At 42.6% G+C, this 16545-nt stretch overlaps 1 long non-coding RNA gene and 1 other non-coding gene across 2 annotated transcripts in view; both read left to right on the forward strand.

Moving 5' to 3' along the window:
* LOC144335575 (uncharacterized) overlaps nucleotides 1-16545 on the forward strand; it is a 65489-nt gene that overhangs the window by 4619 nt on the left and 44325 nt on the right. The gene's annotated exons all lie outside the window — the stretch shown is intronic.
* On the forward strand, nucleotides 7098-8224 carry LOC704758 (peflin). The gene is made up of 2 exons (XR_013405859.1): nucleotides 7098-7765; nucleotides 7890-8224. It is a non-coding gene; the product is annotated as a peflin (transcript).

Raw genomic sequence — 16545 nt, forward strand, 5'->3', positions numbered from 1 at the left:
GAAAAAACTAAACATAATAAAATTACTATATTGGAAGGACTGAATAGGGGAAGGGAGACTGGTGCAATAGAGATAAATTCTCATTTAAATGTTACAGAAGGAAGTAAACATAAAATGTCTAAAGATGATACACCATGAAAAAGTAGTATTAACATATTATCTGGAGATATGGAAGCCGCTATCAGGAGAAAGGGCGAAAGGGATTCCAAATGTCTGCCTCTAAGGAGTAGGACTGAGGACTTCCTTCTAGGACTGGGGCCCATGTTTAGGAGAAACTGCACACCATAAAGACACATCCAAAAAACAGAATAAAACCATTATTGTTTCAAATCAAGCTCAAACACATTTTTTAAACTACAAGACATAAAAGAACATTATAAATCAGAATTAGAAAAACTCAGAAGTGAAGTGACAGAACTCAGGAAAGAATTGAAAGAAAAAGTATTTCAGAAATGAAGACTAAACTAGAAAGAACAGAAGATCAAATAAACATGTTTATTTATTTTATTTTATTATACTTTAAGTTCCAGGGTACATGTGCACAACATGCAGGTTTGTTACATAGGTATACATGTGCCACGTTGGTTTGCTGCACCCATTAACTCGTCATTTACATTAGGTATTTCTCCTAATGCTATCCCTCCCTCTACCCCCAACCCCACAGCTAGCCCCCATATGCGATGTTCCCCGCCCTGTGTCCAAGTGTTCTCATTGTTCAACTCCCACCTATGAGTGAGAACATGTGGTGTTTGGTTTTCTGTTCTTGTGATAGTTTGCTCAGAATGATGGTTTCCAGCTTCATCCACGTCCCTGCAAAGGACATGAACTCATCCTTTTTTATGGCTGCATAGTATTCCATGGTGTATATGTGCCACATTTTCTTTTTTTTTTTTTTTTTTTTTTTTGAGACAGAGTCTTGCTCTGTCACCAGGCTGGAGTGCAGTGGTGCAATGTCTTCTCGCTGCAAACTCCACCTCCCGGGTTCACACCATTCTCCTGCCTCACTTCCCGAGTAGCTGGGACTATAGGTGCCTGCCACTGTGCCCAGCTAATTTTTTGTATTTTTAAGTAGAGACGGGGTTTCCCTGTGTTAGCCAGGATGGTCTCCATCTCCTGACCTCGTGATCCGCTCGCCTTGGCCTCCCAAAGTGCTGGGATTACAATGACACATTTTCTTAACCCAGTCTGTCATTGATGGACATTTGGGTTGGTTCCAAGTTTTTGCTATTGTGAATAGTGCCGCAATAAACATACGTGTGCATGAGTCTTTATAGTAGCATGATTTATAATCCTTGGGGTATATGCCCCATAATGGGATCTCTGGGTCAAATGGTATTTCTAGTTCTAGATCCTTGAGGAATTGCCACACTGTCTTCCACAATGGTTGAACTAGTTTACACTCCCAGCAACGGTGTAAAAGTGTTCCTAGTTCTCCACATCCTCTCCGGCATCTGTTGTTTCCTGACTTTTTAATGATTGCCATTCTAACTGGTGTATCTCATTGTGGTTTTGATTTGCATTTCTCTCATGACCAGTGATGATGAGCATTTTTTAATGAGTCTGTTGGCTGCATAAATGTCTTCTTTTGATAAGTGTCTATTCATATCCTTTGCCCACTTTTTGATGGGGTTCTTTGGTTTTTTTTCTAGTAAATTTGTTTAAGTTATTTGTAGATTCTGGATATTAGCCCATTGTCAGATGGGTAGATTGCAAAAATTTTCTCCCACTCTGTAAATTGCCTGTTCACTCTAATAGTAGTTTCTTTTGCTGTGCAGAAGCTCTTTAATTAGATCCCATTTGTCTATTTTGGCTTTTGTTGCCATTGCTTTTGGTGTTTTAGTCATAAGTCCTTGCCCATGCCTATGTCCTGAATGGTATTGCCTAGGTTTTCTTCTAAGGTTTTTATGGTTTTAGGTCTAACATTTAAGTCTTTAATCCATCTTGAATTAATTTTTGTATAAGGTGTAAGGAAGGGATCCAGTTTCAGCTTTCTACATATGTCTAGCCAGTTTTCCCAGCACCGTTTATTAAATAGGGAATCCTTTCACCATTTCTTGTTTTTGTCAGGTTTGTCAAAGATCAGATGGTTGTACATGTGTGGTGTTATTTCTGTTCTGTTCCATTGGTGTCTCTCTCTCTCTGTTTTGGTACCAGTACCATGCTGTTTTGGTTACTGTAGCTTTGTAGTATAGTTTGAAGTCAGGTAGCGTGATGCCTCCAGCTTTGTTCTTTTTGCCTAGGATAGCCTTGGCTATGCAGGCTCTGTTTTGGTTCCATATGAACTTTAAAGTACTTTTTTCCAATTCTGAGAAGAAAATCACTGGTAGCTTGATGGGGATGGCACTGAATCTATAAATTACCTTGGGCAGTATGGCCATTTTCACAATACTAATTCTTCCTATCCATGAGCATTGATTGTTGTTCCATTTGTTTGCGTCCTCTTTTACTTCGTTGAGCAGTGGTTTGCAGTTCTCCTTGAAGAGGTCCTTTACATCCCTAGTAATCTGGATTCCTAGGTATTTTATTCTCTTTGAAGCAATTGTGAATGGAAATTCATTCATGATTTAGTTCTCTGTTTGTCTGTTATTGGTGTATAGGAATGCATGATTTTTGCACATTGATTGTGTATCCTGAGACTTTGCCAAAGTTGCTTATCAGCTTAAGGAGATTTTGGGCTGAGACGATGGGGTTTTCTAAATATACAATCATGTCATCTGCAAACAGGGACAATTTGACTTCCTCTTTTCCTATTTGAATATCCTTTATTTATTTCTCTTGCTTGATTGCCCTGGCCAGAACTGGCAACACTATGTTGAATAGGAGGGGTGAGAGAGGGCATCCCTGTCTTGTGCCAGTTTTCAAAAGGAATGCTTCCAGTTTTTGCCCATTCAGTATGATATTGGCTGTGGGTTTGTCATAAATAGCTCTTATTATTTTGAGATATGTTCCATCAATACCTAGTTTATTGAGAGTTTTTAGCATGAAGGGCTATTGAATTTTGATGAAGGCCTTTTCTGCATCTATTGAGATAATCATGTAATGTTTGTCATTGGTTCTGTTTATGTGATGGATTACATTTATTGATTTGCATATATTGAACCAGTCTTGCATCCCAGGGATGAAGCCAACTTGGTCATGGCGGATAAGCTTTTTGATGTGCTGCTGGATTCTGTTTGCCAGTATTTTATTGAGGATTTTCGTATCGATGTTCATCAGGGATACTGATCTAAAATTCTCTTTTTTTGCTGTGTCTCTGCCAGGTTTTGGTATCAGGATGATACTGGCCTCATAAAATGAGTTAGCGAGGATTCCTTCTTCTTCTATTAATTGGAATAGTTTCAGAAGGAATGGTACCAGCTCCTCTTTGTGTGTCTGGTAGAATTTGGCTGTGAATCCATCTGGCCCTGGACTTTTTTTAATTGGTAGGCTATTAATTATTGCCTCAATTTCAGAGCCTATTACTGGTCTATTCAGAGATTGAACTTCTTCCTGATTTAGTCTTGGGAGGGTGGGTCCAGGAATTTATCCATTTCTTCTAGATTTTCTAGTTTATTTGCATAGAGGTGATTATAGTATTCTCTGATGGTAGTTTGTATTTCTGTGGGATCAGTGGTGATATCCACTTTATCATTTTTTATTGCATCTATTTGATTCTTCTTTTCTTCTTTATTAATCTTGCTAGTGGCCTATCAATTTTGTTGATCTTTAAAAAAAAAAAAAAAAACCAGCTCCTAGATTCATTGATTTTTTGAAGGGATTTTTATGTCTCTATCTCCCTCAGTTCTGCTCTGATCTTAGTTATTTCTTGCCTTCTGCTAGCTTTTGAATTTGTTTGCTCTTGCTTCTCTAGTTCTTTTAATTGTGATGTTAGGGTGTCAATATTAGATCTTTCCTAATCTTGTGGGCAGTTAGTGCTACAAATTTCCCTCTACACACTGCTTTAAATGTGTCCCAGAGATTCTGGTACATTGTGTCTTTGTTCTCATTGGTTTCAAATAATATCTTTATTTCTGCCTTCATTTCGTTATTTACCCAGTAGTCATTCAGGAGTAGGCTGTTCAGTTTCCATGTAATTGTGCAGTTTTGAGTGGGTTTCTTACTCTTGAATTCTAATTTGATTGCACTGTGGTCTGAGAGACAGTGTGTGATTTCTGTTCTTTTACATTTGCTGAGGAGTGCTTTACTTCCAACTATGTGGTCAATTTTGGAATAAGTGAGATGTGGTGCTGAGAAGAATGTATATTCTGTTGATTTGGGGTGGAGAGCTCTGTAGATATCTATTAGGTCTGCTTAGTGCAGAGCTGAGTTCAAGTCCTGGATATCTTTGTTAACCTTCTGTCTCATTGATCTGTCTAATATTGACAGTGGGGTGTTAAAGTCTCCACTATTATTGTGTGGGAGTCTAAGTCTCTTTGTAGGTCTCTAAGGACTTGCTTTATGAATCTGGGTGCTCCTGTATTGGGTGGATATATATTTAGGATAGTTAGCTCTTCTTGTTGAATTGATCCGTTTACCATTATGAAATGCCCTTCTTTGTCTCTTTTGATCTTTGTTGGTTTAAAGTCTGTTTTATCAGAGACTAGGATTGCAACCCCTGGCTTTTTTTGCTTTCCATTTGTTTGGTAGATCTTCCTCCATCACTTTATTTTGAGCCTATGTGTGTCTCTGCACATGAGGTGGGTCTCCTGAACACAGCACACTGATGGGTCTTGATTCTTTATCCAATTTGCCTGTCTGTGTCTTTTAATTGGGGCATTTAGCCCGTTTACATTTAAGGTTAATATTGTTATGTGTGAATCTGCTCCTGTCATTATGATGTTAGCTAGTTATTTTGCCCATCAGTTGATGCGGTTTCTTCCTAGTATCGATGGTCTTTACAATTTGGCATGTTTTTGCAGTGGCTGGTACCAGTTTTCCTTTCCATGTTTAGTGCTTCCTTCAGGAGCTCTTGTAAGGCAGGCCTAGTGGTGACAAAATCTCTCAGCATTTGCTTGTCTGTAAAGGATTTTACTTCTCTTTCACTTATGAAGTTTAGTTTGACTGGATATGAAATTCTGGGTTGAAAATCCTTTTCTTTAAGAATGTTGAATGTTGGGCCCCACTCTCTTCTGGCTTATAGAATTTCTGCCAAGAGATCCACTGTTAGTCTGATGGGCTTCCCTTTGTGGGTAACTGGACCTTTCTCTCTGGCTGCCCTTAACATTTTTTTCTTCATTTCAACCTTGGTGAAGCTGACAATTATGTGTCTTGGGGTTGTTCTTCTCAAGAAGTATCTTTGTGGTGTTCTTTGTGTTTCCTGAATTTGAATGTTGGCCTTCATTGCTAGCTTGGGGAAGTTCTCCTGGATAATATCCTGAAGAGTGTTTTCCAACTTGGTTCTATTCTCTCCATCACTTTCAGGTACACCATTCAAACATAGATTTGGTCTTTTCACATAGTCCCATATTTTGTGGAGGCTTTGTTTGTTTCTTTTTACTTTTTTTCTGTAAACTTCTCCTCTCGCTTTATTTCATTAGTTTGATCTTCAATCACTGATACCCTTCCACTTGATTGAATCGGCTATTGAAGTTTGTGCGTGTGTCATGTCGTTCTTGTGCCATGGTCTGCAGCTCCATCAGGTCATTTAAGATCTTCTCTACACTGTTTATTCTAGTTAGCCATTTGTCTAATCTTTTTTCAAGGTTTTAAGCTTCCTTGTGATGGGTTCAAACATCCTCCTTTAGCTCAGAGAACTTTGTTATTATCAACCTTCTGAAGCCTACTTCTGTCAGCTCATCAAAGTCATTCTCCATCCTGCTTTGTTCCATTGCTGGTGAAGAGCTGCAATCCTTTGTAGGAGAAGAGGCGCTCTGGGTTTTAGAATTTTCACCTTTTCTGCTCTGGTTTCTCCCCATCTTTGTGGTTTTATCAACCTTTGGTCTTTGATGCTGGTGACCTACAGATGGGGTTTTGCTGTGAATGTCCTTTTTGTTGATGCTGGTGACCTACAGATGGAGTTTTGGTGTGGATGTCCTTTTTGTTGATGTTGATGCTATTCCTTCCTGTTTGTCAGTTTTTCTTCTAAGAGTCAGGTCCCTCAGCTGCAGGTCTGTTGGAGTTTGCTGGAGGTCCACTCCAGACCCTGTTTTCCTGGGTATCACCAGCAGAGGCTGCAGAACAGCAAATATTGCAGAACAGCAAATATTTCTGCCTGATCCTTCCTCTGGAAGCTTCATCCCAGAGGGGCACCCACCTGTATGAGGTGTCAGTCGGCCCCTCCTGGGAGGTATCTCCTAGTTAGGCTACACGGGGGTTAGGGACCCACTTGAGGAGGCAGTCTGTCCATTCTGAGAGCTCAAACACCATGCTGGGACTACCACTGCTCTCTTCAAAGCTGTCAGACAGGGTCGATAGACACATGTATCTTAAGAGAAACAGATGAGGCTCAGCATGGTGCTTCATGCCCGTAACCCCAGCACTTTAAGAGGCTGAGGTAGGAGGATCACTTGAACCCAGAAGTTCAAGACCAGCCTGGGAAACATAAGGAGACCCTATCTCTATTCAGGAAAAAGAGAGAGAGAGAGAGAGAGAGAGAGAGAGAGAGAGAGAGAGAGAGAGAGAGAAGTGAAAAACAGGAAAAAAAAACTTAAAAAAAAAAAGAAGAGATAAAAAGAACTCAAGAGAAACTGACAAATATTGAAGGAAAGCAAAGAAGATTGTACATACAGATAATAAAGTCCCTAAAAACACCACAAGAAGGGAACAGAACAGACACTAAAAACTATAATTCAAGAAAACTTTCCTGAAATAAAAAAAGATTCCAGACTTCATATTAAAGCAGTAGACCTCATCCCTGAGGATATTTACCCAGAATGACCAGTACCAAGACATTCCAGTAAAATTATTGTACTTTAAATAAAAAAGTCTTTAACTATAAAGAAAATTAGAGTACAATATTTAAGAAGGGAAAGAAATTCAGCTTATTATCAGACTCTTCAACATCAATATTTTATGGTAAAGGAAATGGAATTCACATATTTAAGATGCCCAAGGAAAGAAAAAGTCGAGGATTTTATAGCCAGTAAAACTGATCTTCAATTGTAAAAGGCACAGATAAGGTCAGAATCGCCATGGCCAGCTATCCGTACCGGCAGGACTGCCCAGGAGCTGCAGGACAAGCACCAGGAGCCCCTCCGGGTAGCTACTACCCTGGACCCCCCAATAGTGGAGGGCAGTATGGCAGTGGGCTACCCCCTGGTGGTTATGGGGGTCCTGCCCCTGGAGGGCCTTATGGACCACCAGCTGGTGGAGGGCCTTATGGACACCCCAGTCCTGGCATGTTCCCCTCTGGAACTCCAGGAGGACCATATGGCGGTGCAGCTCCAGGGGGCCCCTATGGTCAGCCACCTCCAAGTTCCTATGGTGCCCAGCAGCCTGGGCCTTATGGACAGGGTGGCGCCCCTCCCAATGTGGATCCTGAGGCCTACTCCTGGTTCCAGTCGGTGGACTCAGATCACAGTGGCTATATCTCCATGAAGGAGCTAAAGCAGGCCCTGGTCAACTGCAATTGGTCCTCATTCAATGATGAGACCTGCCTCATGATGATAAACATGTTTGACAAGACCAAGTCAGGCCGCATCGATGTCTACGGCTTCTCAGCCCTGTGGAAATTCATCCAGCAGTGGAAGAACCTCTTCCAGCAGTATGACCGGGACCGCTCGGGCTCCATTAGCTACACAGAGCTGCAGCAAGCTCTGTCCCAAATGGGCTACAACCTGAGCCCCCAGTTCACCCAGCTTCTGGTCCCAGCAGTGGAAGAACCTCTTCCAGCAGTATGACCGGGACCGCTCGGGCTCCATTAGCTACACAGAGCTGCAGCAAGCTCTGTCCCAAATGGGCTACAACCTGAGCCCCCAGTTCACCCAGCTTCTGGTCTCCCGCTACTGCCCATGCTCTGCCAATCCTGCCATGCAGCTGGACCGCTTCATCCAGGTGTGCACCCAGCTGCAGGTGCTGACAGAGGCCTTCCGGGAGAAGGACACAGCTGTACAAGGCAACATTCGGTGCTGCTTCGAGGACTTCGTCACCATGACAGCTTCTCGGATGCTATGACCCAACCCATCTGTGGAGAGTGGAGTGCACCAGGGACCTTTCCTGGCTTCTTAGAGTGAGAGAAGTATGTGGACATCTCTTCTTTTCCTGTCCCTTTAGAAGAACATTCTCCCTTGCTTGATGCAACACTGTTCCAAAAGAGGGTTGAGAGTCCTGCATCATAGCCACCAAATAGTGAGGACCGGGGCTAAGGCCACACAGATAGGGGCCTGATGGAGGAGAGGATGGAAGTTGAATGTCCTGATGGCCATGAGCAGTTGAGTGGCACAGCCTGGCACCAGGAGCAGGTTCTTGTAATGGAGTTAGTGTCCAGTCAGCTGAGCTCCACCCTGATGCCAGTGGTGAGTGTTCGTTGGCCCATTATCGTTACTACCTGTGTTCCCTCACCAGGCCATCCTGTCACACGAGCCCATTTTCTCCAAAGTGGAATCTGACCAAGCATGAGAGAGATCTGCCCATGGGACCAGTGGCTTGGATTCCACCACACCCATAAATCCTTGTGTGTTAACTTCTAACTGCCTGGGGCTGGCCCTGCTCAGACAAATCTGCTCCCTGGGCCCCTCTGGCCAGGCTCTGCCTCCGCGGCTGGGACCCCTCACTTGCCTGCCATGCCCTGCTCGGCTTCAGTCTCCAGGGGACAGTGGGCACCTCTCTCTGCCAATACTTTTTTTAATTTGCATTTTTTTTCATTTGGGGCCAAAAGTCCAGTGAAATTGTAAGCTTCAATAAAAGGATGAAACTCTGGGAAAAAAAAAAAAAAAAGGCACAGATAAATGTTATCAACACACAATAAATCCCTTGCCTCACATCCCCCAGTTCTAAATTTTTATTGAAAAGGTCTAAAAATAAGGCCCAACCTCAGTAGTAATGATCATCACTAGCAGATTGTGGTCTTGACACACAATTTTGTATTAGGGTTCTCTAGAGGGACAGAACTAATGGGATAGATGTATATATAAGGGGGAGTTTATTAAGGAGTACTGACTCACACAATCACAAAGTGAAGTCCTACAACAGGCCACCTGCAAGCTGAGGAGCAAGGAAGTCAGCCGAGTCCCAAAACCTCGAAAGTAGAGAATCTGGCTGGGCGTATTGGCTCACGTCTGTAATCCCAGTACTTTGGGAGGCCAAGGCAGGTGGATTACCTGCAGTCAGGAGTTCGAGACTAGCCTGGCCAACATGGTGAAACCTTGTCTCTACTAAAAATACAAAAATTAACCTGGCATGGTGGCACACGCCTGTAATCCCAGCTACTCAGGAGGCTGAGGCAGGAGAATTGCTTGTGCCCGGGAGGCAGAGGTTGCAGTGAACTGAGATCGTGCCATTGCACTCCAGCCTGGCTGACAGAACAAGACTCTGTCAAAAAAGAAAGAGAGGGAAGGGAAGGGAAGGGAAGGGAAGGGAGAAGGGAAGGGAGAAGGGAAGGGAGAAGGGAAGGGAGAAGGGAAGGGAGAAGGGAAGGGAGAAGGGAAGGGAGAAGGGAAGGGAAGGGAAGGGAAGGGAAAAAAGAAAAGAAAAGGGGGGTGAGGGAGGGAGGGAGGGAGGAAAGGAGGGAGGAAGGAAGAAAGAAAGAAAGAGAAGCCAAAAGTGCAATCTTCAGTCTGTGGCTAAAGGCCCAAAAACCCTGGCAAACCAGTAACGTAAGTCCAAGAGTCCAAAAGCTAAAGAACTCAGAGTCTGATGTTCGAGGGCAGGAAGCATCTGGCATGGGAGAAAGATGAAGGCCAGAAGATTCAGCAAGTCTGCTCTTTCCATCTTCTGCCTGCTTTATTCTAGCCACGCTGGTAGCTGATTAGAATGAGCTCAGATTGTGCCCATTCAGATTGAGGGTGGGTCTGCCTCTCCCAGTCCACTGGCTCAAATGTTAACCTGCTTTAGCAGCACCCTCACAGACACACCCAGGAACAATACTTTGCATTCTTCAATCCAGTCAAGTTGACACTCAATATTAATCATCACAAATTTCTTATCCAAAGTAACCAGTGATTCTCAGAGAAATGGCTCATTTTATGTCTGGAGCAGGAAATATATGAGATGAGCCTGGAACACTTCTTCATGCCAAATGATAAGGAAACTAAAAAACCACTACGGTCATGTCCAAAGGACTTAGGATCAAACCTGAAGAAGCTTCCACTGACCAAAGATGGGGGACACCTTGAGCTTCACTGATGATAATAATTGCAATAGACCAGGGGTGTCCAATCTTTTGGCTTCCCTGGGCCACACTGGAAGAAGAGTTGTCTTAGGCCACACATAAAATACACTAACACTAACAGCTGATGAGCTTAAAAAAAAATTGCAAAAAAAATCTCATATTTTAAGAAAGTTTACAAATTTGTGTTAGGCCACATTCAAAGCTGTCTGGGCCGCATGCAGACTGTGGGCCGCAAGCTGGACAAGCTTGCAATAGACTAAAACCATCAACTATATTTAAACCTATGGATTCATAATGATATTTTTAAAAATGATTGGTCACCCTCAGAGGATGATAGGGAGCTAATTCATTGTCTTGAAAACTGGTAGGTAAAGGGGGAAAACTCCAGCACTAATCCAGCCTTTCCCACAGGAACTGCACCACTGGGTAAACAAATAACAAACAAGGGTAAGTTTCCCTTTACAAAAGCATCCCAACTAATAAATGGAAAAAAAAAATGATAGAATATCACCATTCTGCAGCCCTCAATAAAGTACGTATGAACGGTTACAAACATAAAAAGAGAGACCATTAGATATTATGCATTTCCTATAGTCATGCATAACACCACCAATAATCTTGCCAAAGAAACTGAACCTGGCTTCTAATCCAGTCTCTGAACTACCTGTCAATTTGTAGAAAACACAGAGGTCTGAGGATTATGCTTAACTGCACCATGAGTATGTAATCAACAAAACTCAGACTATGGGAAACTCTACAAGCCGAATGGCCTGAACTCTTCTACAGGTAAATTGTAAAGAAAAAAAAGAGGGATGGAGGAAGAATTTACTGAATAATCATGGCTTCACAAAATTATCACATTTTTTTAAATGAGCAAGACTAGAGTATCTTAAGATGTACATTTGGACTTTAAAAATAAACTTTAAAAAGCAAGTAAATGATTACTACAAAAGTCAAGAGAGTGGCTACTTATAAAGAGATAGGGGTAGGCAATTGGGATGGGGGAAAAGGGCACAGGTTCTGGGGTGGGTGGCAAAGTTCTACTTCTTAACTCGGGTGGCGTTCACAATAATTCATTAAGCTGTGCATTTGTTAGGTGTGGGTTTTTGTATCTGTGTTTTATTTTTCAATAAAAAAAGTTGAAGTATGCTTAAGTAAATTGAGAACTTTGACTCACAGAGTTGATGGTAGTATAAACTGATAAAGGTTTTCATAAGGCAATTTAGCCATATCCTTCTCTATTTCAAATTCATATTGGTCCCATGTGCCTCATGGGTTTGGAGCAAATGAAGTCATGAATGTCACTGTGGATGGATAAATGTGAAGGACAAAGATAAACATCTAAGATAAACTCGGGCTGACCAAGCCCCTACTAAGTGCCAGGGACAGTGCTATGCAAGGCTCTTTACGTCAACTCACTGAACCCTTTACACAGGTCTGTGAGATAGTAATAGTCATTTCAGATGTGGCACCCGAGGCTCAGAGAGAGGTTCAGCAACTTACCCAGCATCACCCAGTCCACAAGTGAAACACCCCTTCATTTCAGAAGTGAATACTCCAGAGGTAAGAAAATAAGCAAGCAACAGCCCTACCCTGCTAACCTATCAAACAACAAAGGATGAAATCAATGCTTTTACTGAACAAAATGGAACGTTCTTGGTAATGTGTAAAAGCAAGAAGCCCAGAGGCCTTGCGTAAGAAGTTATCCTTTGTATAAAATGCAAGTAAAAACTCATTCGTATCTTTCCAGTAATGTCAAATATATATTATAATACTTGATATAAAATTAAATCATTCTGCAATTTTCAAATGCACACATATATGTTAGGTTTTATTTCAAGTTGAAGGGAGTCAAAGTAATTCCACCCAATAGACAACTAAGTTAACTCCCAGCTGAAGGCTCAATGTACTCACTGCATGAGCAGGAACCCTCCAGCCTTCCAGCAACTGAATAGCCCTCCTAAATCCTCCGGAGAGGCCTGCATCCTGGCCTCACAGAAACAAGTAGCGTTTTGACTGGTGACTTTCTGGAAACTAACACCAGGCAGAATTCTGACAGGAGGAGGACAAGCTGGAAGGAAAGAGAATTCACAAACATGAAAGTCGGTCAGGCAGGTCCCCAAGGGAAATGCCATTCATTTCAGAGGTCACTCAGAGGAAGAAGGAGCACTGAACTGAGAGTCAGACCACCTGGGGTCTGGACTGCCATTCACTGGCTCTGTGACCTCAGATCAAGTCATTTAACATTTCTGAAACTCAGCCTTCCCAGGGGTATAGAAGGGTTAATAACACCTGCCCTGCCTATCTCCCAAGGCTGCTGTAGGGATCAGATGAGAAAATAATAACAGCTGGCATTTATTTAATGCTTGCTATGTGCCAGGCAATGGGCCATGTGCTTTATATGTCATAGCACCTCTTATTTCTCCATCAGCCCTCTGAAGTAGCTTTGATTGTTGTCCCTCTTTTACAGGTGAAGAAACTGAGACTTGGAGAGTTTAAATAATTTGCCCAAGTTAAGGCTGACATTAAACCAAAGTAGACTGACTCCAGGTTCTGTGTTCTTAACTCTGATGCCACACTGCCTCCTAGAGCACATCTCTAGAAGGACCTTGTGTACTTAACACTCTACAACAGAAGATGGCAGTATGGTATGAACTGTCACCTATAACACAATTCCTCCAAAAGTGAAGCAGAGGGATGCTTCAAGGACACTTGTAAGCAAAGATTGAGGAATGTAGGGAGATTCCAGGATATAAGTCCTCCAGATGCTCAGTCAGACGAGACAGACTCTGGTAAGTAGCAGGAGGGGGCATTATATCCTCCCCCCAACTCCAACCCCATCCCTGAGAGCTAGGCTCTCTAGAGAGAATTTCCAGTTTCTGGGATTGCATGAGATAGTCCACTTTTTGCAGAGGAGACAAAAAAAGACCTTTGAGCACAGAGTCAAGGCCTTTGTCACTTTCTAGTGATAAAAGACAGGGACCCCACAAAGACACTGGAAGAGCATTGGGCACTGTCATAGAAAGAGCATTAAAGCACAAATCAGGATGCCTATGCTCAAGTGTGAAGACCTGGATCCCAAGCCCAGCTCTAACATTAATTAACAAGTCATTTAACCTTGGACAAAACCTTCCCACTGTCAGGAATAGATGAACTTCTAAGGTACTCAATAAACATTTGATTCCTACAACCCTATCTTCTCTACCTTAACTGGCCCATGGGCACCGGGATGAAGGGAGATAAGTCAGCAGTTATGAAGTGCCTGATATGTACAATGTACAGTCCAAGTCTTAAAAATAATAGTAGGAGTAATACATATGAAGAGCTTACCCTGTGTGGGACCCAGTGCTAAATGCCTTATCAATGTAGCAATGCTATGGTAAGAAAAGTTAAAAGACAAAATGATTACCCCATGGAAATAAGACGAAATGATTACCGTATCCTTTGAAAGTCATAATAGAGCACTGTGTAAGAAGGAAGAGTCATAGTAGCATTTTTTTCTTTTTTTTTGAAACAGGGTCTCACTCTGTCACCCAGGCTGAAATGCAGTGACAGGACCACAGCTCATTGCAGCCTTGACCTCCTGGGCTTAGCCTCCAGATTAACTGGTACTACAGGCGTGGGCCACCCACACCTGGCTAATTTTCTGAGAGACAGGTTTCATCATGTTGCCCAGGTTGGTCTTGAACTCCTGGGCTCAAGAGATCGGCCCACCTTGGCCTCCCAAACTGCTGGGATTGCAGGCATGAGCCACCACACCTAGCCCACAGGAACATTCTGTTGCCAAACTGAAATGGGGAGGTGGGCAGAGCCATCAAAGAGGAGAGACCCACTGGAGACCCAGGAGCTTCAGGAAGAACCCAGGGCTCCAAAAAGAGAAGCAGCCAATAAATGCACAGGGAGCTTTCACAGTAAGACAAGGAATTCCAGAGGACAAGGGAGAGCAGGCTTGAAGAGAAATGGGGTGAGGGGAAGGCGCTGGCATGAAATACTCCTGGTCAACTTCTACTCACTCTTCTGAACTCAACTTAAATATGGCTTCCTTGGGAAGACTTCCAGGACCCTTCAGACCAGGTCCTGTTTCCTTGCCCTATGTTCCCAAAGCACTATGCCTTTCTCTTTTGGTCATGTTTGCCCAACTTGTAATTAACTAATCCATGACTTTGCCTCTGTGAGTGCTGGGAATCCAGCGTGAACCACATAGTGCCTGACATCCACAGGAACTCCATTGATTCTCATTGGGTGAATGGGAGGAGGGATGGGTGGGTGGATGGATGATCTGAAAATCCAGATGAGGGCAACAGAAGGAAGATGTTGCATTTGAAGAAGCAAGGGTTTGGGAGAGAACAGGAGGTATATAAAAATAACAGCATATAACCTTACTGGAACTTTTGGGAATTTGATTTTATTTTACAGAAAGCATATAGGCAAGCCCATATATGTTTTCTGAAGAAGAAGTAGGATCTACAATGAGGGAATTTTATCACTGCTTAGCTGTCAATGAGAAAATGCATTTACTGGCTGCTGGCTAATTCAGCTTCATGGTTTATTTTCAACTCATCATTTTAAAAACTGACTTGAATTTTGCCTGCAGCTACCTATAGTTCATCTGTCCTTACACCGCAATATTCCCTCTCAAGCTCTTCTTTACAATTTAAACTCCAAATAGTCCCAATTCCAAATATTCTGACTTGCTGTCTACAAAACATCAAAATACCTCAGAATTTTCATCATTTCTACATTCATACCATGCCTCCAAGACAGCGTCTCACGTCTCAAAACGGCACAAAAATCCCTAGTTAGCCCATGTATCTTGATTTGGGACTCAGCAAATGTGCTTTTAGCTCTCACCCCATATTTACTCTGTAAACCAAACATAAAATTCTAAACCCCTCAACTGACTGAATGGACTACCACCTCTCCGCCAAGGGCATTTCCAAAGTAAACCTGAAAAACTAGTTCAGGCCATGATAGGAAGGGAAGTCCAACATCCCTCATTATACCCTCCTCCCTTTGGAATTCAGGAACAACTGATCAGCATTATCATTACAACAGAGATATTAAGACTGACAAAACAGACTCTTTGTAGCAGTAAGATACCAAATTCCAACCTGACTCTAGCATCACATGACAGATAGCAGGCCCTGAAAGAATTCAAAGTATTTTACCCAAAAATGTATTTCTTTGACATTTTTTGAAATGGCCGTGCAAAACTCTCTCTTGTAGGGAAAATCCATAGTATGTAGAGAATCCCCTTCCCTTTCCAGGTCTTTTCGTGATCCAGGAGATAGTTAATTAAGAGTCTGGCACATTTTTAGGTCTGATAAGAGAAAATTGCCATCTATTCTCTCTGAAGCCAGCTACCCGGAGGCTTCATCTTCAATAATAAAAACCTTGGTTTCCACAACCTCTTATCTTAACCCAAATCTTCCTTTTTATTGATTCCAGGTACTATAATCCCCCCACTTCAGCCTCCCAAAGTGCTGGGATTATAGGCATAAGCCACTATGCCCAAGCTAGAAAATCTTTGAATCCACCTACAAGTTGGAAACCCTCCAGCCCTTCAAGTTGTCCAGCCACTCCAGACCCAACCAATGTATACCTTACATACATACACGCTGATGTCTGCCTGTATCTGAGACAGGTCTCAGTTAATTTAGAATATAACCTTAGATAATAACTTAACTCTTTCAACCAATTGCCAATCAGAAAATATTTGGGTCTTTTTTTTGGGGGGTGGGAGGATGGTGCATGTAGGATATAATAAATTCTTCTTCAAAGGTGTTAGCCTGTAAATTGCTAAGTACAATGAGTTCTGATATCCTCTCCAAAGAACCAATGTATCAGTATGTTCAGCTCCCCTGTTCTTTGTTCTTCATTTTAAAGTTTAACTTCCTTGTTCTTTACATCTCCTTGTCCCTAGTTTCAGTAAACAAACCCTTCCTAGCCTCTATCACCTGCTTTGACCTTAGTCACCTTTGGTCACCTGCTCTGACCTTAGTCATCCTTAGTCACCTGCTCTGTTCTTAGTCATCCTGAGCCACCTGTTCTGTAACTGCCCTTCCTGCCAAACTACCCACCCTGCCACTCCGGTTCATACCCCTGCTCTCTTTAAAATAGCCAATCAGAATTAGCTTAGACTGTGTGGTCCAACCCTAGCCAACAGGGGAACAACACAGCAGTAGGGGCTACCTGTGTCAGGGATAAGAACCCCTTCCCCTCCCTTGTTTGGGTGTGCTCTCACCATTGCTCCATCTGCAAGATGCACCCTTCTATAGAAGTAAAATTGCCTTGCTGAG

Source organism: Macaca mulatta, chromosome 16, assembly GCF_049350105.2.
Source record: "Macaca mulatta isolate MMU2019108-1 chromosome 16, T2T-MMU8v2.0, whole genome shotgun sequence".
Taxonomy (NCBI): domain Eukaryota; kingdom Metazoa; phylum Chordata; class Mammalia; order Primates; family Cercopithecidae; genus Macaca; species Macaca mulatta.